The following is a 25,582-nucleotide window of genomic DNA, read 5'->3' as shown; positions in this document are numbered from 1 at the left end:
TATTTTCTTCAGGACAGCCTGGATGCTTCACAGCTCCTCTGGCCTCCCTGCCCCCACCCCCCTGATCTCTTTCTTGCTCCTCTCCTCTCCAGCCTCCTTTTCCTCAATAGTCTCTTTCCACTCCTATCTCTTTTGAGTCTCTCTCTTCCACCTACATCCTCGTCCTTATCTCATCCACCCTCTTCTCACCACCTTCCATCCTTTTCTCCTGGTCCTTCTATGTGGAGTGGTGTGGCTCACTGGTTAGAGGCGGCAGACCCGGAAACAGAGAACGGCCCGGGACCAGGGTTCAATTCCCGACGCGGCAGGGTCGTGGACCAGGGTCAGCAAACTCGATAATTCTCGCCTCGGTGCCTACTCTAACCAGGGATCACACTCGGCAACTCTTGGCATCAGCTTGCCTCCTCTCTACAACGGTCCCCCACATTAGCCGGGGATGCCTGGTTTCACCTTGGAGATACCCAGTAGGGACCATCTCACAGGGATAGCCTGGACGGGTTCCCCAGCGGTCTACAGCGCCACAACGCCTCAGTGCGCTTTACAAGACACATACATTTACATTTTCTATCCAACTCTTTATCCTCTCACCCCCATCTCTTTCCTGCCCACTCCCCATGCTTCTCCATTTCTTCTATTTTCTTTTCTCTCTCCTTCCCCAGATTCTGCTCTTTCTGTACTCTCTCCTCGTGATCCTGCCTCATCTTATCACCTTTCAGTTCTCCTCTCTCCATCTTCCACTTTTTCCAACGATGTTCACTCATCTCCCGCACCCTTCTCTCATCTTTAGATCCCATGCCATCTCCCACTCTCCTTCCCCCTATCTAGTCTTGTGTTTCCTAGAACTCGCAGGTATTCAGAGGGTAGGAGGCTTCTGAGTTTCTAAGAGCACTTTGCACTTCAGGAGGTCTAGCCCACACAGGAACAGTCATCCCCCTTGAAAATCATCCTTCATGTGCTGAATCTCGACTCTCCAGTTCAGGCGTGTGTGCTCTCTAGGGCCCAAGCATGATTAAGTGTTGGCATACTGGCCTGACCCCTACCTAGGCTAGTGACCTTTCTGTGACAAAGAGCCATGCCTTGTGGACTACCAGATCCTGTACACCTGTGCTTGCATACATTCAGTTCATAGTAGGCACTTCACACACACACACACTGCACCCTCACACACACACTGTACACACTGCACCCTCACACACACTGCACACACTGCACCCTCACACACACTGTACACACTGCACCCTCACACACACTGTACCCTCACACACACTGCACCCTCACACACACTGCCCACACAGCACCCTCACACACTGCCCACACTGCACCCTCACACACTGCACCCTCACGCACACTGCACCCTCTCACAAATTGCACCCTCACACACTGCACCCTCACACACACTGCACTCACACACACTGCACCCTCACACACTCTGCACCCTCACACACACTGCACACACTGCACCTTCACACATTCTGCACACACTGCACCCTCACACACTCTGCAAACACTGCACCCTCACACACTGCACCCACATACACTGCACCCTCACACACACTGCACCCTCACACACACTGCCCACACTGCACCCTCACACACACTGCACACACTGCACCCTCACACACACTGCACACTGCACCCTCACACACACTGCACACACTGCACCCTCACACACACTGCACCCGCACACACACTGCACCCTCACACACACTGCACACACCGCACCCTCACACACTCTGCACCCTCACACACACTGCACACCCTGCACCCTCACACACACTGCACCCGCACACACACTGCACCCTCACACACACTGCACACACCACACCCTCACACACTCTGCACCCTCACACACACTGCACACACTGCACCCTCACACACTGCGCACCCTAACACACTGCACACACTCACACTCTGCGCACCCTCACACTCTGCGCACCCTCACACTCTGCGCACCCTCACACACTGCACGACCTCACACTCTGCACACCCTCACACTCTGCACCCTCACACTCTGCATTGGAACATACACATGTTTCCGAGAACTCGCAGGTATTCAGAGGGTAGGAGGTTTCTGAGTTTCTAAAAGCACTTTGCACTTCAGGAGGTCTAGCCCACACAAGAACAGTCATCCCCCTTGAAAATCATCCTTCACGTGCTGAATCGCGACTCTCCAGTTCAGGCGTGTGTGCTCTCTAGGGCCCAAGCCTGAATAATTGTTGGCAAACTGGCCTGACCCCTACCTAGGCTAGTGACCTCTCTGTGACAAAGAGCCATGCCTTGTGGACTACCAGATCCTGTACACCTGTGCTTGCATACATTCAGTTCATAGTGGGCACTTCACACACACACACACTGCACCCTCACACACACTGTACACACTGCACCCTCACACACACTGCCCCCTCGCACACACTGCACACACTGCACCCTCACACACACTGCACCCTCGCACACACTGCACTCACACACACTGCACCCTCACACACACTGCACTCACACACACTGCACCCTCACACACTCTGCACCCTCACACACACTGCACACACTGCACCTTCACAAATTCTGCACACACTGCACCCTCACACACTCTGCACACACTGCACCCTCACACACTGCACCCACATACACTGCACCCTCACACACACTGCACCCTCACACACACTGCCCACACTGCACCCTCACACACACTGCACACACTGCACCCTCACACACACTGCACACTGCACCCTCACACACACTGCACACACTGCACCCTCACACACACTGCACCCGCACACACACTGCACCCTCACACACACTGCACACACCACAGCCTCACACACTCTGCACCCTCACACACACTGCACACACTGCACCCTCACACACTGCGCACCCTAACACACTGCACACACTCACACTCTGCGCACCCTCACACTCTGCGCACCCTCACACTCTGCGCACCCTCACACACTGCACAACCTCACACTCTGCACACCCTCACACTCTGCACCCTCACACTCTGCATTGGAACATACACATGTTTCCGAGAACTCGCAGGTATTCAGAGGGTGTTGGACAGGCCACATAAAGGGCTCGCTCCCTCCCCGCAGGACAGGGCCCGGGCCACCGTCAGCACCGTTGCCCGGCCCAGCCGCCATCTTGGACACGGCACCACGCGGCCGCGCGGCCTCAGCCCGACCCCAACCCTGGGCCTGGCCAGGCCCCGACATCCCGGCACCACCCTCCACCCAGGAGGTGAACGGACCACTTGGCAGGTCAATGGGAGTAAGAAGTGTCGATGGCTCTCCCCCGCCAGGTGCCGAGCACCCCCAGCCTCCTCGGGTGCTGGCTCCACCCCCCTGCTGGGTGTCTGGACTCCCTCATCCCCGACCTCCCGACCTCCAAGAGCGAGGGTCCGGACATCAAAGGGCGCCAGACCTATAACTGGGGCAGCCCCAGGACAGGAAGGCAGTTGTATCCTGGAGTCGAGAGACACCGCGACGAACTCATCCTTGACGGACTGTTGGCGCTGCCACAGCCCTGCCTTGTGAACTATTGTCCTGCCTGCTGGCGCTGCCGCGGCCCTCTGCAACCTTCATCCTCGTGGGACCTGCTGGCGCTGCCGCGGCCCTCTGCAACCTTCATCCCCGTGGGACCTGCTGGCGCTGCCGCGGCCCTCTGCAACCTGCATTCTCGTGGGACCTGCTGGCGCTGCCGCGGCCCGTAGTAACCTTCATCCTCGTGGGACCTGCTGGCGCTGCCGCGGCCCGTTGCAACCTGCATTCTCGTGGGACCTGCTGGCGCTGCCGCGGCCCGTTGTAACCTTCATCCTCGTTGGGACCTGCTGGCGCTGCCGCGGCCCGTTGCCACCTACGACCTCTTCGGGACCTGCCGGCGCTGCCGCGGTCTGACCCATCCGAACACCGAGCTCGAGGATTGTGAGCTATCACCGTTACACACCCGTACCCGTGGGTACCAAGACTGTCCCGCTACCCCCTTCCCTTACTAGAGACTAGAATTGAGAGGATCATCGTGTCCTGATCGCCTTGTATCGTACCACTCTACTACCAGAAGTGCCTATAAAAGGTGTTACCCTAATCTTTGTGTGGTGTCCATCTGTGGGGGGGAAGTTACCTGTCTGTGCGATCACTGTGCTCGGCCGACCCTCCAGGTCCCCGTCCAACATTGGTGGCTAGCGGCGCGATCCGAACCAACGCGTACCGTACAGACAGTAACTCACCCTACGACTAAAACCACAATGACGACCAAAGAGAGCGGTTCGGCGGAGAAGTTCCAGATGGAAAAGCTGGAGGAATACAACCACCGAGAGCTCAAACAATTTTGCATGGACTTAGGCATTGCTACCACCGGGCTAAGCACAAAAGAAGACTTCAAAAACGCCCTAGAAGCCTGGACAGGGACAAATACCGCCACCCCCCGGGACCCCGCAGCCCCGGAAGTCAACACCACCCGGACGGAGGAACGGAGAACAGGCCCCTCCCATGAAGAGATCCAAGAGCGGGAAAAAAATAGATTACACGAGTTAGACTTGGCACGACTCAGATTAGACGGAGAATTGAAACTGGCGGAACAAAAAATAAACTTAGAACACTTACGGCTCAGAGAAGAGCGAGAGGAAAAACAGAGACAGAGAGACCTCGAAGAAAAAAGACTGGCATACGAGCACGAGTGCAAACTAGCGGAGGTAGAAATACGCAAACTGAACAAAAACCTAGGGGTGCCCGAGCAACCGCACTCCCCGGGTCCTACCGAGCAGAAGGTCCACATCCCCAAGGATGTGGTCCGAGAATATCACCGGAACGACGACATACAGCAGTGGTTCAAGGCCTATGAGATTGCCATGACCGCCCACCGGGTCGCTCGAAGTGACTGGGGAGCCGGTCTATGGGGGAGATTCGTCAACGAGGGTCGTGATGCCCTGCTGCAGCTTCCGGACCATCAAATGACGTCCTATGACCACATGAAGGCCGCCCTCCTCAGTCGATATGGACTTACACCCGAAATGTACCGCCAGAGGTTCCGCAACTGCACCCGGATCCCAGGTACGACGTGGTTGGAAGACGTGAACTATTTCAGCCGAGCCTTCGAGGGGTGGATCAAGGGTAACAACGTAACCACTTACGAACAACTCTTCAATCTCATTGTGTGGGAGCACCTCTCCAACAACTGCTTTGTCGAGCTCAGGCAGCACCTCCTCGACAGTAAATTGACTGAACCCCGGCAGCTCGCCACCGAGGCTGACCGGTGGGAGAGCACCCGAGTGGCCCGGAGTGGGCCGAATGAGCAGAACAGAACCAACCAGGGTCATCATCGTCCCCGAGGAGGAGGAGGAGGCCCGGGCCGGGGCAGAGACGCCGTCCCGACCGCACCCACTAACGCCACCCCGGCCCCCGCAGGCCGGGGAAACCCCCCGATGCGCCCGGGGTTCCGAGCTAACGTGACGTGTCATCGATGCCAGCGAGTCGGCCACTATGCCAGTGACCCGACCTGCCCGAAGAACCAGGTCCCCGGGCCCCGCCAGATGGCGGCCGCCGCCCTGGGAGAAGAACAAGTCTCCGAAAACACGGAGACCTATGAGTCGGAGCAGTTCGAGTGGGAACCCGCCGCCATGACCCTGGCATGCCTAGGAGGAAGAGACATGGTCCCGCGGACTCCCCTGCCCGCCAACACTCGGAAGTACAGCCAATGGGTGAGCATCAATGGGCGCAAGGCCGAGGCCCTGCGTGACACCGGGGCCAGTGTGACGGCCGTCCGCTGTCACCTGGTGACCCCAGAACAAATCCTACCAAACGTACTTTGCCCCGTCCGATCGGCAGATAACTCGGAGAGCCTGTGTCGGATGGCCTGCGTCCCCTTCGAATGGGGAGGAGTGTCCGGCATGCTGAAAGTAACTGTCCGGGACGATGCCCCCGTAGACTGCCTCCTGGGGAACGATCTCGAGAGCTCCCCGTGGGCCGCTGTGGAAAGAAGAGAGCATCTGGGGATGTTGGGTCTCCCGGACTGGGCGTGCGTGACCACCCGGTCCATGGCCACCCGCACCATCCCTGGACCAGAAGAACCCGAATGGGCAGCACCTCCGCCCTCGATCACTCCAGAAGAAGACTTCCTCCAGACCGACCACCCGGACCCCACCCCAGAGGGGTCCCCACAGCCCCCCGAGCTTCCCGACCTGGCTCAGTGGCGTCAAGAAGGGGGGCCCACCCAGGAACAATTCCGGCAAGAGCAAAAGACCTGCCCCTCCCTCGAGGGATTGCGACAGCAAGCGCTCGCCCAGAGCCAAGGAGACACCACCGGGGCCCACTGGGTTTATTGGGACAATGATCTCTTGTACAGCGAACAGAAAATCGCAGAACTGGGGGCCGGGCGAGTGCTGGTAGTGCCCCTCCACTTCAGAGACTTCCTGTTGAACCTAGCCCATGATGTCCCCCTGGCCGGGCACCTGGGCCAAGACAAGACCTACCACCGCCTGGTGACTCATTTTTTTTGGCCCAAAATGAGAAATGACGTCTCCAACCATTGCCGGTCCTGCCCGACCTGCCAGGCCAGCGGGAAGAGCGGCCGCAAGCTCAAGGCACCCCTACAACCATTCCCCGTGGTGACCACCCCGTTCGAAAGGGTGGGAATAGACATTGTGGGGCCCCTGGACCCCCGAACAGCACAGGGACATCGCTTCATCCTGGTCCTGGTGGACCACGCTACCCGCTATCCTGAGGCGGTCCCCCTTCGCACTATAACAGCCCCAGTAGTGGGTCGAGCCCTGATGGGGATCTTCTCTCGAGTGGGCTTCCCCCGGGAAGTCGTCAGCAACAGGGGTACGAACTTTATTTCGAAGTATATGAAATCCCTCTGGCAGCAGTGCGGAGTCACTTACCGCTTCACCACCCCCTATCACCCCCAGGGGAACGGACTAGTCGAGCGGTTCAACCGCACCCTCAAGGGGATGATCATGGGGCTGGAAGAACCCCTACGCCGCCAGTGGGACGTGCTACTACCGTGCCTCCTCTTCGCCTACCGGGAAGTCCCCCAGAAGTCCCTCGGCTTCAGCCCCTTCGAACTCCTGTACGGACACCCCGTTGGCGGGCCTCTCAGCCTAGTGAAGGAGGAATGGGAGATGGCCCCCCTAAAGACCCCTCCGGACGTCTACAAATACCTCCTGACCCTCCGCAATCAGACCCGGAAATTCAGGGAGATCGCGAAAGCCAATCTGGAGGCCAGTCAAGAGGACATGAAGAAGTGGTACGACCAACATGCCTCCTCCATCGAGTCTGAACCGGGTCAGCAGGTATGGGTGATGTCCCCCATCGAACCGTGTGCCTTGCAAGACAAATGGACGGGGCCCTTCAAGGTGATCGAGCGCAGGAGTCCCGTCACCTATCTCATCGACCTGGAGTCCCCCCGGAACCCCCTCCGGGTCCTCCACGCCAACAGGCTCAAACCCCACTTCATGCGCGCAGAACTCAGCCTGCTGATGGCTACCGACAGTGGTACGGAAGGAGACTCCGAGCCCCTCCCTGACCTACTGAGGACTCGGGAAAGGGATGGCTCGGTGGACGGGGTCCGACTCTCCGAGGCCCTGACCCCGGAGCAGCGTCAAGATCGCCGGGCCCTCCTGCTGCCGTTCGCAAACCTGTTCTCCCTCGCACCCGGAGTCACCTCCTGGTGCCTGCACGACGTGGACACGGGGGACAGTCCTCCTGTCCGACACCGGGCGTACCGAGTACCGGATCGGGTACGTACATGCATCCAAGAAGAAGTCTCCAAGATGCTCGCCCTCGGGGTCATCGAGCCTTCGGACAGTCCCTGGGCCAGCCCGGTCGTCATGGTCCCCAAGGCCGCGGCACCGGGCACCACACCTGAGCTCCGATTCTGCATCGACTATCGGGGGCTGAACGCGGTCACCCGAACGGACGCTCACCCTATCCCCCGCGCAGATGAACTAGTCGACCGCATGGGGGCAGCCCGCTACCTAAGCATCTTTGACCTGACAGCGGGCTACTGGCAGATCGGCCTCACCCCCAGGGCCCAAGAACGTTCCGCTTTCTCCACCCCGGACGGACACTACCACTTCAGAGTGATGCCCTTCGGCATGAAGAACGCTCCAGCCACCTTTCAAAGACTGGTGAACCAGGTATTGGCGGGCCTCGAAGGATTCAGCGCCGCCTACCTGGACGACATCGCAGTATACAGCCGCCACTGGGCAGACCACCTCCACCACCTCCGAGCGGTCCTGCAGGCCCTCCAACGGGCCGGCCTCACCATAAAGGCCAGCAAGTGCCAAATCGGCCAGGGGTCCGTGACCTACCTCGGACACCAAGTGGGGAGCGGTCTGGTGGCCCCCCTCCAACTCAAGGTAGCTGCCATACAGTCCTGGCAACCCCCCGAAACACAAACAGAGGTCCGAGCCTTCCTGGGGCTCACCGGATACTACCGGCGGTTTGTGAGGAACTATGGCAGCATTGTGGGGCCTCTCACGGAACTCACGTCTAAGAACACCCCAAAACGAGTCAACTGGACTCCCGACTGTCAAGCGGCCTTCGAGACGCTGAAGATCGCCATGTGCACCGCTCCGGTGCTCCAGGCCCCCGACTACAGCCGCGAGTTCATTGTGCAGACCGATGCCTCCGACCAGGGTATTGGGGCCGTCCTCTCCCAACTGAACCCCGAAGGAGTGGACCAACCAGTGGCCTTCATCAGCAGACGCCTACTGCCCCGAGAACAGCGCTGGAGCACCATTGAGCGAGAGGCCTTCGCAGTGGTATGGGCCCTCAAGAAGCTCCGGCCGTACCTTTTCGGAACCCATTTCCGGGTGCAGACGGATCATCGGCCCCTGCAATGGCTCATGCAGATGCGGGGGGAGAACCCCAAACTATTGCGATGGTCCATCTCCCTGCAGGGGATGGACTTCACTGTGGAGCATCGCCCTGGCCAAGACCACGCCAACGCGGATGGCCTGTCCCGCTTTTTCCGCCTCGACGAGGAAAGTCCCCAAGAAGATGGGTGACTCTCCCCGCCTTCAGCTGGGGGGGACGCATGTTGGACAGGCCACATAAAGGGCTCGCTCCCTCCCCGCAGGACAGGGCCCGGGCCACCGTCAGCACCGTTGCCCGGCCCAGCCGCCATCTTTGACACGGCACCACGCGCCCGCGCGGCCTCAGCCCGACCCCAACCCTGGGCCTGGCCAGGCCCCGACATCCCGGCACCACCCTCCACCCAGGAGGTGAACGGACCACTTGGCAGGTCAATGGGAGTAAGAAGTGTCGATGGCTCTCCCCCGCCAGGTGCCGAGCACCCCCAGCCTCCTCGGGCGCTGGCTCCACCCCCCTGCTGGGTGTCTGGACTCCCTCATCCCCGACCTCCCGACCTCCAAGAGCGAGGGTCCGGACATCAAAGGGCGCCAGACCTATAACTGGGGCAGCCCCAGGACAGGAAGGCAGTTGTATCCTGGAGTCGAGAGACACCGCGACGAACTCATCCTTGACGGACTGTTGGCGCTGCCACAGCCCTGCCTTGTGAACTATTGTCCTGCCTGCTGGCGCTGCCGCGGCCCTCTGCAACCTTCATCCTCGTGGGACCTGCTGGCGCTGCCGCGGCCCTCTGCAACCTTCATCCCCGTGGGACCTGCTGGCGCTGCCGCGGCCCTCTGCAACCTGCATTCTCGTGGGACCTGCTGGCGCTGCCGCGGCCCGTAGTAACCTTCATCCTCGTGGGACCTGCTGGCGCTGCCGCGGCCCGTTGCAACCTGCATTCTCGTGGGACCTGCTGGCGCTGCCGCGGCCCGTTGTAACCTTCATCCTCGTTGGGACCTGCTGGCGCTGCCGCGGCCCGTTGCCACCTACGACCTCTTCGGGACCTGCCGGCGCTGCCGCGGTCTGACCCATCCGAACACCGAGCTCGAGGATTGTGAGCTATCACTGTTACACACCCGTACCCGTGGGTACCAAGACTGTCCCGCTACCCCCTTCCCTTACTAGAGACTAGAATTGAGAGGATCATCGTGTCCTGATCGCCTTGTATCGTACCACTCTACTACCAGAAGTGCCTATAAAAGGTGTTACCCTAATCTTTGTGTGGTGTCCATCTGTGGGGGGGAAGTTACCTGTCTGTGCGATCACTGTGCTCGGCCGACCCTCCAGGTCCCCGTCCAACAGAGGGTAGGAGGCTTCTGAGTTTCTAAAAGCACTTTGCACTTCAGGAGGTCTAGCCCACACAAGAACAGTCATCCCCCTTGAAAATCATCCTTCATGTGCTGAATCGCGACTCTCCAGTTCAGGCGTGTGTGCTCTCTAGGGCCCAAGCCTGAATAATTGTTGGCAAACTGGCCTGACCCCTACCTAGGCTAGTGACCTCTCTGTGACAAAGAGCCATGCCTTGTGGACTACCAGATCCTGTACACCTGTGCTTGCATACATTCAGTTCATAGTGGGCACTTCAGACACACACACACTGAACCCTCAAACACACTGTACACACTGCACCCTCACACACACTGCCCCCTCACACACACTGCACACACTGCACCCTCACACACACTGCACCCTCACACACACTGCACTCACACACACTGCACCCTCACACACACTGCACCCTCACACACTCTGCACACACTGCACCCTCACACTCACTGCACACACTGCACCCACACACCCTGCACCCTCACACACACTGAACCCTCACACACACTGCCCACACTGCACCCTCACACACACTGCACACACTGCACCCTCAAACACACTGTACACTGCACCCTCGCACACACTGCACACACTGCACCCTCACACACACTGCACCCTCACACACACTGCACACACCGCACCCTCACACACTCTGCACCCTCACACACACACTGCACACAATGTACCCTCACACACACTGCACTCACGGCACCCTCACACACACTGCACACACTGCACCCTCACACACTGCGCACCATCACATTCTGCGCACCCTCACACTCTGTGCACCCTCACACTCTGCACACCCTCACACTCTGCACTGGAACATACACTCCAAATACCACTCAGTGCCACATATTTACACTGCACTCAATGCAACATACACTCCAAATACCACTCAGTGCCACATAATTGCACTCCACATAATTACACTGCAATCAATGCAACATACACTCCAAATACCACTCAGTGCCACATAATTACATGCCACATAATTACACTGCACTCAATGCAACATACACTCCAAATACCACTCAGTGCCACATAATTACACTCCACATAATTACACAGCACTCAATGCAACATACACTCCAAATACCACTCAGTGCCACATAATTACACGCCACATAATTATACTGCACTCAATGCAACATACACTCCAAGTACCACTCAGTGCCACATAATTACACGCCACATAATTAGAATGCACTCAATGCAACATACAGTCCAAATCCCACTCAGTGCCACATAATTACACGCCACATAATTACACAGCACTCAATGCAACATACACTCAGTGTCACATAATTATATGCTACATAATTACACTGCACTCAATGCAGCATAAACTCCAAATACCACTCAGTACCACATAATTACATGCCACAAAATTACACTCTACTGAATACAATATATACTCCCCATATTACCACTCAGTGCCATATAATTACACACCTCATACTTATACTCTACTCACTGCAACATAGATACACTTTATCTATCTGTCTAACTATCTATGGCTCTCACTCTATCGCCATCACTCTATCTATCGATCGCCCTCACTCTATCTATCTATCGCCCTCACTCCATCTATCTATTGCAGTCACTCTATCGCATCACCATAGCATCACTCAGGGGCACCACAACATCACTATGCGCTACCACAGCATCACTGTACGCCACAGCATCACTCGTCGCCACCACAACATCACTCAGCGCTACCACAGCATCAATCTGTGCAACCATTCAACAACAACTGGTTCAAATATGTTCTCTCAATGTTTCAAGCTTTATTACAAATGTCACAAAAAGATGTAAATATTTCACTTCTGTTCTTGGTTTTTCGTCACAATAAAATACAATGAACATAATCTTCACAAAAGTTATTTACAAAAGCGATTGCCATTATAAATTACAGTAACTTTTATTAAAGTATTAATTATTAAAAAAAAATAAAAGCCATTTTTATTTGTAATATCAATACATCTAAGTCACATAAATACAACACATATTGCATTACAAATGCTATAGGTGTCATATTTGCGAAAGTTAAAACTATTGGCATTGTAAATGACAAAGCTATTAATTTCGCTATTTTCAAAACCAACACATAAATACAAAATTTGTCATTTACAATACCAATAGCTCAAACTTTCCTAATGCGAGACCTATTGCATTGCAAATGCTTGTTTTTAAAGACAGCTATATACACAATGTATAAATGTACATAGCTTACAATTACACAATGTAAAAGGCTACCCAATGTGCAAATGCACACACATTTCCAACCACAAGCAGAAATAGTTATCATTCCCTGTGGAGAACCCCCTCTCCCCAGACATCCACAGCTTTTTAAGGGTTCTGTTCCCCTTCACACCTTGAAAGATAAGTTGACCCCTTTGTTGGAGTAAATCTCCTTTCCTACCATTTCCAGAGTAGGAAAGTGTAGGAGAGAAATGTGTTAATGCCTACAAACTCACAAGTTTGTGTGCGTACAAAGACTTTCGAGGAAAGTGCCTTGAATTTCCATCTCGTCTCCCTCCCCACCCCACGTGGGATTTAATACTGGGTAACTGGACGTATCTGTGGTTACAATTACAGTAAAACGGGTACGTCTGACAGGTGTTTGTATGTGGACAAGTGCCAGGTGTAAATGGATTAATTTTTGCCAGTAAATCGTAGGTTTGCAGACACAAATACCTTTGTGAACTGTGTCCAGTGTGCTTGTAAATATTCACACTTACATATGAGCAGCAAGTTGCTTTATACTCAGGGGCATCAGGCAGATATACAAGAATATAGTATACACAATCATGATTCTGCAGTGATTAATTTGCCCATTTGTTGTGTGAGGCCGTCATACATCTATACATATTTTTATATAAGAATTTTTAAGCGGTATCATCTATGGAAAGTGCAATTGTGACAAAAGTTGTTTGTTTAGCACAGAAACGGAAATGTTTGGGAAAATATAGCGACTATTTCAAACGCAGTTTATAAAAGTTTATCTTTTCTTGTGCTCCAGGGAGGATTTCCTACAAGCTGTGTTTATAAGAATTTATCGACGGAATAGATTAATTTCCTAGAATTCATCAAAATATCAGTTGCCGCCTGGATTAAGAGTCTGCTGCCCTGGGCGCTCATCGAAAAAGGTACCTTTGATTTGACAGATCAAAGAGAAAAGTTTGATAATATCTGGAAACGGATTCTTGAAATGCTTGACGTGTTCTTTGGGTAGATTGAACATATTTGAGAGACTGCAATGCTGTGGTGTCACGGGACTACAGCCAAGGGCCTCTGAGGGACCGCAATGCTGTGGTGTGTCTCGGGACCACAGACAAGGACCTTTGAGAGACTGCAATGCTGTGGTATCTCTGGACTACAGACAAGGACTGCTGAGAGACTGCAATGCTGTGGTATCTCGGGACCACAGACAAGGACCCCAGAGAGACTGCAATGCTGTGGTGTCTCAGGACCACAGACAAGGACCCCGAAAGACTGCAATGCTGTGGTATCTCGGGACCACAGACAAGGACCCCAGAGAGACTGCAATGCTGTGGTGGCTCAGGAACACAGACAAGGACCACTGAGGTACTGCAATGCTGTGGTTTTTCGGGACCACAGACAAGGACCCCAGAGAGACTGCAATGCTGTGGTGTCTCAGGACCACAGACAAGGACCTCAGAGAGGATTGTGGAACAATTGGAAAACTTTGAGATACTGTGGAGTAGCACATGTTCCCAAAAATGATGGAGGTGGAGACACAACACTACAGCTTTGTAGATTGGAAAGTAAATACATCATAAGACCACGCATGTAGGTACCTTTTGGTCTCAATGCAGATGAGGATTTGTATGTACACTTGTAAAATATATGAGAATCAAACATGATGGATATGGAAATATATCCAATTTATTTTGTAAGATGTTTAACAACTTGAATTCAGTAAAATATTAATTTAAACCTCGTGTAGATAAAGGTACACACACTGCTTATGAAAAATACACATAGGAACCAACATACAGAGACTATTCTCCAAGGAACATAAAGAACAATAGTTTCATACAAGTCTATAGCGTCAAGAGTTAGTGGAGTTAGTGAAATATTAGTTGCACGCCAAATCAAAGGGGGAACAGGGGACCTGACCCACATATACACACATATAATTAAATCGTGTAAATAGAGAAACAAGAGGAAGTATCAGATAGGAAACAATAGCCACCTAAGAGGCACCTGTCTGGAGCAGCATTATCAACACTAAGGAAATACAGAATTGTGTGATACCTAGAACATACAGTAGAACCAATAATACTCTAGAACTATCAGAAAACAGATCTAAAATCAGTTGAGTTTTTAAACAAATACATACTAATTTTACACTCATATAGTAGATACATAGCTTGTATGAATGAATATTATCCATATAGGGCAATTATAAAGACAATAGTAATATGGAACACTTACCATTAGAAATCAGACCCGTTGTTAATAACAAAACAAACCCACAGTTTCAAAACAACAAAGGGGGTAGAAATGCCAACAAAAGCGGCACTCAGCCTATAATACAGAAGCTATCACTAAGAATAGATATATTTAAGGTTAATAATAATAATAATAATACCACAAAATGTCTAACAAAATTAGATCCATGTGGTTACAATGTACGTTATAAAAAATCTACATTAACATCTTGCATTTCATGAATTAAAAAATATACATTTAATGTTGAAATGTGATTTATACATGTTAAACCATAAATCCCAGAATGCCACATAATAGGCAGGGCCGGTAACTTGTATTTATAGATGAAATTGACAAAGGACTTACTAACCGTGAGCAAGACTCCTAAGAGTTGAAACGTGTTGGTGTTTGCTACGTGAAGCAATAGTTAGTTAGACATTTTATCCGTACAAAACCAGAGAAATTCGTCCGGTATAGTTAGTTCAGTTAACTATAACTCACGCCCCCGCAATGCACTGCTGATGACATCACATATTATATAATTTATGACATGGTCAGTGACATCACTGATGACATCACTGATAACATCTCAAATGACATCACTGATGACATCATCCAGTGACTATGTGTTTCTGTAAAGTTTATATATATATATATATATTACCAAAAACATCTTCCGTGTAGAAGAAATCAGCCGCACACCTGCAACGGAGCTTGCATTCTTTATTCAAACCGGCGGTAGTCCTGACATGTTTCGTTCACACTTGAACTTTCTCAAAGGTACGCCGTGACTTCTGATTCTTGTGAGACCACATTGCTTGTGCTTCAATTATAGTTTTGTCCCCGCCTTTCTCTGGCGCGCTGTGTCTTATGGTCTTTGTGGTTCACCTTTTTAATGTTTTTTCAACCCTCCATTGGGTAACAATTTCGAAGTTTGTTTTGTCCCGGTTGCTTCAAATGCAAAGTCCGTTGTGCCCCGCGCAACCCATATATATATATATATACATGCCAAGGTGCATTGAAAAATGAGTGGGTGTAAAAGTGTCTAGATGGATGATTTAGTAGGTTTGTGACTGACTGTATAAGTGAGTGATTAAATGTGACTTACTGAATGCATGAGTTAGTGACTGATACAGACTTTCACACAGTTTAGTTTGTCAGTTGGTGTGTAAGCGGTTGCATGGGTTGGTGAGTTGCTAAATGAGGATCTATATGGGTTATTTATTGGTTGTTTGAGTATCTGTATGGTTGCCTGAGTGTCTGTGTGGGTGGGTGGGGTGTGTGACTCTGTGCATAGATGTGTGAGTGGATGATTCACCAGGTGTACGGGTTCAAGAGTGCATCTGTGAAGGGCTGTATGGGTGGGTGAGTGTGTGTATTGGTGTGTTGGTGAGTGAATGGATGCCTCAGTGGTACATGTGTGAGTAACTGCATATGGGAAAGGCAGTATATCTGAGTGTTGGAGTGTATAAATAACTATAAGTGAGAGTTAGTGATTGTGAGAGTGGCTGTTGGATCAGTGTGTACTTGTATTAGTTATTGTATAAGAGTGTAAGTATGAGTTAGTATATGTTTGAATAAGTGAGGTGTTGTGTGTATAACTGTATAGGTGAGTAAATAGGTGTGTGATTGATTCTTTGCATGACTGACTAGGTGTGTCAGTAACTCTATGGATGAGTGGCAGTGTGTGAGTGTCTGTATAGATGTGAGTGCATATGATAATGATAATGCGTATTGATGGTTGACTGCATGTATGAGTGACTGTATGGGTGAATGAGTAGATGTGTGTGTAGACCTACGAATTAGTGAGTGAGTATGTACTAACTGGTATTGGTGTGTCTATGGTTTCGAAAATGGTAGTCTGTATTTTAGAGTGGGTGTTTCAATGGTTATCTTAGGGTATGAGGAGGTGCAACAGAATATCACGTGGATGATGTCATCAGGGATGTCATCAGTGATGTCATTTGAGATGTCATCAGAGATGTCACTGACCATGTCATGAATGATGTAATATGTGACATCATCAGCAGTGCATTGCCGGGGCGTGAGTTATAGTTAGCTGAACTAACTATAACAGCCGAATTTCTCTTGTTTTGTACGAGTGAAATGTCCAACTAACTATAACGTCCCTGAAACCTGTGTTTTTTTCAGTGAATTTCTAAGGTTTATTAAATGCTAATTTCTAACTATAACGTCTCTGAAACCTATGGTTTTTTTCAGCGAATTTCAAAGGTTTTTTAAATGCTAATTTCTAACTATAACGTCCACGAAACCTATGTTTTTTTGTGAATTTCAAACGTTTTTTGAATGCTAATTTCTATCACTACAAAGGTAAGAAATGTGAAGCAAGAGGAAGAAAAGCGCAGAAAGAAGCACAACAAATGCAGAAAGAGGCAACAGAAGTCTAGAAAGACAAAGAAAAGTGCAGGAAGAAGCAAGAGATGTGCAAAAAGAACCAACAGAGGAGCAGAAAGTTCTCCTGTGCCTCCAAATATTTGCTGACGGGTACTGGTGGGAACTGACAGGGGGATTGCTGGAGTGCATGGGTACTACCTGGGTAATTGCAGAAGTGAATCAGTACTGTGTAGGTGGTTAGAGGTCTGCATGGGTAGTGCATAGGGGATTGTAGCAGTGATCAGTTAGAGCCTGGATCATTGCATGATTACATAGCTACTGGCTGAAACATTAGAATACTGCAAGAAGAGTGCCTGGGTGAATTTATAAGTGCTTGAGTGTTTGGATTAGTCCATAGTAGTGGCTGACTGACTGGAGGAGTGCACAGGGAGTGACTGGGTCATTGCGTGAGTACATGGGTACTGATTGGATGATTAGAGTACTGCATGAAGAGTGAATGTTGAACTTATAAGTGCTTGGGTTTTGCAGAGTGATTGGATAAGTACATGGTGCTCGCTGGGTGATTGGTGGCGTGCATGGGTAGTGAAAGGGCGATGGCTGGACTGCATGGGTAGTGCTCATGGTATTGTGGCAGTGCATGAGTTAGTGCATGGGTCATTGCATGAGTGCATGAGTATTGACTGGATGATTAGAGTGCTGCATGAAGAGTGAATGGTGAACTTATAAGTGCTTGGTTTTTGTCGCAGTGATTGGATAAGTACACACATGTCACATCAGGCCCACCCCCTCCCTTCACCACTGTGCAAATGCGCCTCCTGGCAGATTTTAGGTTAGGGGATTAATTCCCCTTGAATCCTGAGGGTCCCTGGGGGCCAACTAGCCCACCAGGTACCTCCAGTAAGCACCACAGAGCTGCGTTGCGGAGAGGTGGTCCGAGGCCACGGCCCTTTCTACACCTCTCAGCTACGCAACTCTGTGGCGCTTACTGGATGTACCCGGTGGGATAGTTGACCCCAGGGACCCTCGGGATTCAACGGGACTTGATCCCCCAACTTAAAACGTGCCACAGGGCACATTTGCACACTTGTCACATCAGGCCCACCCCCTGCCTTCACCACTATGCAAACGTGCCCCCTGGTGCATTGTAAATTGGCAGATTAAATCCCCCGGAGTCCTGAGGACCCCTGGGGGCCAACTAGCCCACCAGCTACCTCCAGTAAGCGCCACAGAGTTGTGTTGCAGAGTGGTGTAAAAAGTGGGCATTGCCTTGAACCACCTCTATACAAGGCAGCTCACTGGTGCATGAGAATCGAACCTGGCTGGACATGAAATACTCTGGACTGGTCACAATACCTTCCCATGAGAGAGGAGGAAATCGAAATCTGTAACTCAGTCGCCAGGATTCTCAATGATTATCAGATTTAAGACAAAGATCCCCCTTGGGCTCAATGGGGATGAGGAAATGTATATAAATCTGTAGACTATCTAAATAACCCACGCCTTTAACATGGCCAACTGAAAATAAAAAGATGTTGAAGCTAGTTGTAACACGTGACTAAAGAATCAACTGCAGCTCACACTCTACAAGAACAAGGAACTTGGCCTGATAAAAGAATGAAGTAATAGCAGTTTAATTATCATGCACATTTGTTGTTGTGAACAAGGTTATTTGTAAAACAAGGATGGTTTCATTCTTTTTACAGCCACAGTGACATTGGGGCACTTCGCCTATGGATAATAATTTGACACTAGGGGCCAGATGTAGGTAACCAAATACCGGTCGGTAATGGCAGAAAATACCGAATTTCGGCCATTACCGACCGGTATTTGGATATTGAGATGTAGGGGTCAAAAAAATTTCCGAACCGAATCAGTAAATTTACAGAATCAGAACATTTACCGAATCGGTAAATTTACCGAATCTGTATATATACCAAATCGGTAAATAAGAAATGGAAAAAAATGACTTTTGAGATGTAGATAAGATCTAAAATACCGAATTTGCATGAAATTCGGTATTTAAGAGTCTGTATTTACCATGCAAGGTAAGCAGGTGGTAACCAGGTGCAGGCTATAAAAAAGGCCCCAAAATGCAACACTTTGACCAGAATTGCGGCATTCTACGTCATAGCGAGGCGGCTACGGCTACAGACAGAAGGAGAGAGTGTCTGGAGAAGGGAGGAACAGGTCTACAGGCAGAGGATCACCATATTCCAACTAACTGAGGCAGAGATCCTACAAAGGTACAGGTTACACCCCCAACCCATCCTGGACTTGATCAGGGACCTGCACCCACTTTTGGAGCACCCAACCCCAAGGGCGCACGCCATCCCACCCCATGTGCAGGTGCTGTGTAGCATACACCTGCTTGCCTCTGGGAGTTACCAGAGTGTGATTGCTGCAGTAGGTGGGGTGTCCCAGAGCTGCCTGTCCCGTTTCTTTAGGAGGTTCCTAGAGGCCATGATGCAGAGAATGCATCATTACATCAGCTTCCCTGAAACGCACGCAGAACTACTCAGGACCAAGACAGACTTCTATCAAATAGCACATTTCCCCAACATCATCGCTGTATTGATGGCACCCACATCCCAATTTGCCCACCTGCTGCCACAGAGTTCATTTACAGGAACAGGAAGTCAACCCACACAATAAATGTACAGGTAATCTGTGATGTAAACTACATTATCACGGACATAGTGGCCAAGTTTCCATGCAGTACCCATGACTCCTACATCTTTCAGAACAGTGGGATCTACACATGCCTGACAGCGGGGGAATTTGGCGAAGGATACCTGCTAGGTAAAACACTGTGACACACCCTGATAGATATTGCAGATGTATGTGTATGTGTGCATGTGAGTAATGTATTTTCTATTTTCAAATAGGGAACAGTGCATATGCTGTCCGCTCCTTCATCCTGACACCCTACCTCAACCCTTCAACCCCCAGCCAGAGGCGATACAACAGGGCACACAAATCAACCAGGAACATTGTGGAGCGCTCCTTTGGCCTCTTGAAAAGCAGGTTCCGCTGCCTCCACAAAAGTGGAGGGGCACGCCAGTATACACCTATAACCTGCTGTAAGATGATTGCCACTTGTGCAATGTTGCACAACCTTGCGACTAAGAAGGGCACAGAGGTGGAATTGAGCGACAATGTGGACCATGATGATGAGCATGCACTGCCTGAACCCAACACAGCAGGAGTTGTTCCACCAACAGATGGCAGACACAGACGGGCAGAGAGCACACGTAACTACTTTTAAGTAAGTAAAGAGACCCAGACAGGTGGAGTATGCACCAAACGTAATTTAATATTTGGCACTACGCAGGTATTCAAAAGCACAAATGTGCAACACAAATGTCATCCATGTAATAATGGTAGTCCTGGGTCAATTCACCATTAACTGAAAAAGTCATTTCCGCCCACACCTACCAGTGCCAGATGTAAGTGGCTGGCTTGCTTCACTGTGCGTTGGGGCTATTGGCTCACCATGGCGCCTGCTGCTCCTCCGTGTCTCCACAACAAGGGAGCTTGTCATGCTGCTCCTACTGGTGCTTTCCTCACTTTCTGGGACGTCCAGGGCAGCAGTTTGTGCTGTCTGTGCATTCATCATCAGCTCTACAGCACCGGTCAAACTAGCAATGCCCCTAGACACCTCATTACTGTTGTGGGTGAGTCCCTCTTGCATGTTAATGCAACGTCTACATAGCAGGGAAGTGGCTGTGGCCAGGCGGTTTATTGCTTTACTTTGCTGCTGCGCACCCTGCCTCTCCTTGCGCCTTGCTAACATGTCCTGGTATAGTTTGCTGCACAGGAGCTGCACTGATTGTATTGGGAAAACCGGCACCAGCTGTTCCGCGCTACCTTTGGAGCACCACGCGTGTGGGTAGGTTTACGAGCCCTGGCTGCACGCACTAGTGGTACCGTACCTTATCGTGCTGCCCCACGGGAACAGACTGCGGGGCCCACTAGGGACACCCTTAGGGTCACCACACTACTGCAGGACCTCCTGGCCTGCCCCCTTACTGACCCAGAGAGGTTGTATCTTTTATTTTTATTTTCCTTGTTGTTTTTTCATCACTGTGTAGTACTGAGCACTTGAGGTCCTGAAGAATTGCCAGTTGGGCAAGAAACATGTCGACCTGATCAGAGGATTCGAGGTAGTCCGCTGTGCCCTTTACAGTCTCTATCTCCCCTCCCACCTATTTAATCAAGGGAGTCAGCCACGTGAATAAAGGTCCTTGTGAACTGACCCACCTTTTTTAACCACCATCCCCTCACGACTACACCTTCACTTGAGCCCTCAGACGCACTCAACCATTGGCTGGAACAAAAGAACTCCAACAAAGAGCGCCTGTTAAGCGCCCGTCAGACATTGCAGCGCCAGTCTGACGAGGAGCAGTAGGCCAATGATGAAGCATGACATCTAGCTCACTGGGTGTGTGAGGCCTTCTAGTTCCAACAAGGGAATAACCTGTTCCCTGCCTTTGCTCTCCTCCTTTACACACACACACTTTCTTGTCTACCCCCCGGGGAACTTTGTACCTTTTGTTGTATATGGTTGACTGGACATGTACACTGGACCCCGCTAAATATCGTCCAGAGTTGGTTCCCTCCTTTGTATTGAGCTGCACTGATTGTGTCATGTCCCGCATCCCTGCAGCCATCTCCTTGTTCACATCGACCAGTTCTCTAATGCCCTTCCCTATATCTTCCACATTTGTGTTCAGGTTCCTCATCTGGCGTTGCACAGACTGGATGGCCTTCCCCTGCATCCTTTGGATTTTCACCATGCTACCCTCAAGCCCACGGAAGACACTGGGATCCTCCACATGAGCTGCTACAATGCTTTCTCTGTGCCTGCGGCGTGTGCTACCTGTACGGACAACTCTGCAATGGACTGCAATGGTCAGGGTTACCTTCCCCAGGCAAGGTTGGTGTGGCATTCCCCTCCATGTCACCGGCTGGTGACTCCATTTGGACAAGTGGGGCAACTAAATGCCTCCTGCTCTTTTGTGATGCAGGAGTTGTCAGAGGCAGTGATGCAGGCAGTTCAGGTGAGGACAGTAGCAGAGGGGAACCTGAATGTTCTGGGGACGCCTGCAGATGTGGAGACATTTCTGGGTCTTGGCATGGTAGCTGTGTAGTTGGTGCACCTGTGTCCTCTGTGACATTCTCTGCACTTGGCCCTGGCTCCTGGCTGTCATCCCTCTCTGGTGCCGTGCCTTCTGTCTCTCTGGTACGCCTGCGTGATGTTTCGCCTGTGGACATATGAGCGTACATTACCATGGTGCAACTGCCTCACAGCCACTACAATTAAATAGTTTTCACTTGTACAATCTACATGTTGCCTGCGCTTCACCATGTCTGAATTGATTAGCCTAACTTGTTGCTTGCTGTGCTGTATGACATAGTCCTTCATTTACTGACTACATGTCCCATAATGCATTGCTCCTGTATAGTGCTGCCTCTACTGGACAGTGGTTGACTTTGCCATGTAGAGTAAAGGGAAGGCTGATGGGGTGTGGGTGATTGCTGTGCATGCGTCTTACCTTTTCTGGTGGCAGCTCTGGCTGAGCTGTCTGCATCTCCCAGTCCACAGACGCTCTCTGGTTCAATGGTGGACCCCACCATCTCCTCCAGGTCAGTCAGGGGGGTGCACGGTTCTTCCCTCCTCCAGTTTTGTTTGCCTGTTTGTGAAGTTCATCAACTTTTTTCTTTGTCAGGCTCCTGAGGTCATACCACCTCTTTTTCAGGTCGTCCATGTCCCTTGGAGTCACTCCTACAGCATTCACCTTTGCTTGAATGTCCAGCCAAATCTTCCTTTTGGCTGATTCAGCCACAGTCAGGGACAGCTTGCCAAACAATTTCTGGTGTTCCTTCACCACCTCCTCCACAAGGACCTGCAGCTCCATGTTGCTAAATTTAATTTTCCTCTTCCACTCTGGGTGTTCTTTTTCAATGCTGCTTGCCATTTTCACAATTACATAGTGCAAAATTTTTTCTGTGGCTCAGGGACTCAGCTCATCTCCAACTGCCTCTACATAAGCTTCTAATTACTTGCAGCTGCCTGTGTAGCCACTTCCTGGTAGGGTGGGGGAGGGTGGTAGCACCTGATTGGCTGCCCTGAATCAGTTTCACTTTTTTTTGGTTTCCGATTCGGTATTTACCGAATCGGTATTGGTGAATACCGATTCGGTAAATACCGAATGGCAGATTCTGAATTTTACAGAATCGGTAAAAAATACAGATTTTTTATCTACATTGCATTTACCGATTCTAAAATACCGAATCGGTAAAATTCTGTATTTTAGAGTCGGTAAATTCAATTTACCTACATCTAGCCCTAGGTCTTTATTTATATTTCAGATGAACTGTGACAAAATTTCCCATCATTATATTTGAGAAATTTAGAAGTATGTCTCATTATGGGTTCATGCAAATTAGATTTCAATAAGATTACTTGTCGAAGAATATAGACAATGTGACAACACACAACCAAAGTTTTATATGTGGCTGGAATTATGTTGCATTAATCGGTGGGTTTTGCCTTTACCTTTACCTTTATTTGCAACAGTTTGGAATTGTAATGTTGAAATATATAATCGGCTTACAACTGAAACTACCAGTCCCACAATGCCTCATTATGGTCAAATTGGACACTCGGTATAAATAATAAAAAGGGAAAAGGGACGTTTTGTACTACCGCGAACATGAACTTGATGTTCGAAACGTGTAGGAGGAGGAGAGGAATGGTCTAAATAAGGAATACAGATTAAGCCAAGGAGAGTGCTGTGTACTTCTTCTTTTGTTGGTTAATATTTTGTGAGAACTGGCCCTTCCTCGTCAGGAGCACCAGCTGGACTGTGCTCCCCCCGTTAAGGACCGTGTTGTTGATTTACATATATATATATATATTTTTTCTATTTATAATTTTTTAAAACGTTTTCTTTTATAATAGTAAGTTTAATTTTGGGAATTTTCTCATTTCTTTTTTGCGTGGTTTGCACACTCTACTGTAGCACTTTATAAGTTGATTTAGAAAAAGTAGTCTAATGTTTTCTCATGCAGTAATTAGAAACAACAACAGTTTTTTAACAACCAATTAAATATAATAAGTCTAATGCCATTAAGAATTATTCAGCATTTAAGCGATGAATACATTGATCATGTTTAACCAACTATGAAAAAATAAGTACAAATAGCCTTTTTCCGCACTCCTTTTATAAAAATAAGCATAATTTGCACAAGTAAAATACAAACTGTTTACATTTTAAGCGTATGTTTGCACATGTATAAAGAAAGACAAAAGGGACCTGATGTACAAAAATATATTATTTGCGGATTTTGCACATAGGAGGAGTTGATGTAAATGTTTGCACATATTAATTGCGTTGTTTGCACAGATAGCTGCGATTTATTTGCAGATTTTTTAGGATGAAGGCTTTTATTAGAAGTGGTTTTATGGCAAGATTTGTTACGAGGTTTAAACAACATGTGATTATTCAGGAATGGTAATAATGGCAGACAACTGTTGGTTGTTCTATTTGAACCTATATTAAACCCAAATATACAATATAATCTTTGTTTTTAATTTTAAATATCGGATGATATTGAATTAACAAGAAGAAAGACTTATCAAGCAGGAAAATGCTTAAAAAACGTGTGCACAGTATGTTTTCCATGTCCGCCGTCACATCTGGTGTTTGTAAAATGATTTAAAAAAATGGCAGGCCAAGAATTGACTATCTGTGAACAAGGGCAACCGCCCGAAACGCGTCAGAACTTGCAGCTCTGAAAATAAAATACATCTGTGCCTGAATTTGGGATTCGTGTTGTCTTTTGGTGCCCAATGGAAGCATTGAGACAGCAAACTTACTTATATATATATATATATATATATATATATATATATATATATATATATATATATATATATATATATGTGTATATATATATATATATATATATATATATATATATATATATATATATATATATATATATTGCACGGTTTGGCTCAAAGTTGTAATCCAATGGCGCTCCATTCACCGGTGCCGAACTACCAAGCAGAGCCCTGCTTTAAGTTATATTCTCTAACTCCCTTAAGAAAGGGATTATTAAATAATTTGTGGAGTTAGTATGTGTTTCATAAAATGTATAACGCTAATAAGGCCAGTAGATAACCTTGGTTATATAAAATTTAAATTGGTTATTGTCATCAAGGAACTCTGATGAACCAATGTCACAGATCGTTGTTGTTGTATATATAAAAATTGCAAATAATGGTTAAAAAACTACATTTCCCATCACACTTCCTGTGTTTCACCGGAAGTGAGGTCATCAGCATTATGGGTGTGGCGTTTCCTTCGAAAAATATAGAGGGACTCGTTACTGTGTTTTCTAAAGCTTACCGTGAACAAGCGACCGGTGGGTCGCGAAACGCGTTGGTTTTGTGTTTTGAAATGCTGGAAATTTGACGAATAAAACAGAAGACTGGGAGAAAAATCCTTTTGTGAGTGCGAACTTTTTCCCTTTCTTAAGGGAGTTAGAGAATATAACTTAAAGCAGGGCTCTGCTTGGTAGTTCGG

The sequence above is a fragment of the Lissotriton helveticus genome, chromosome 10 (assembly GCF_964261635.1).
Source record: "Lissotriton helveticus chromosome 10, aLisHel1.1, whole genome shotgun sequence".
Taxonomy (NCBI): Eukaryota; Metazoa; Chordata; class Amphibia; order Caudata; family Salamandridae; genus Lissotriton; species Lissotriton helveticus.
The sequence above is the reverse complement of the archived record's forward strand: the minus strand, read 5'-3'. Positions refer to the sequence as shown.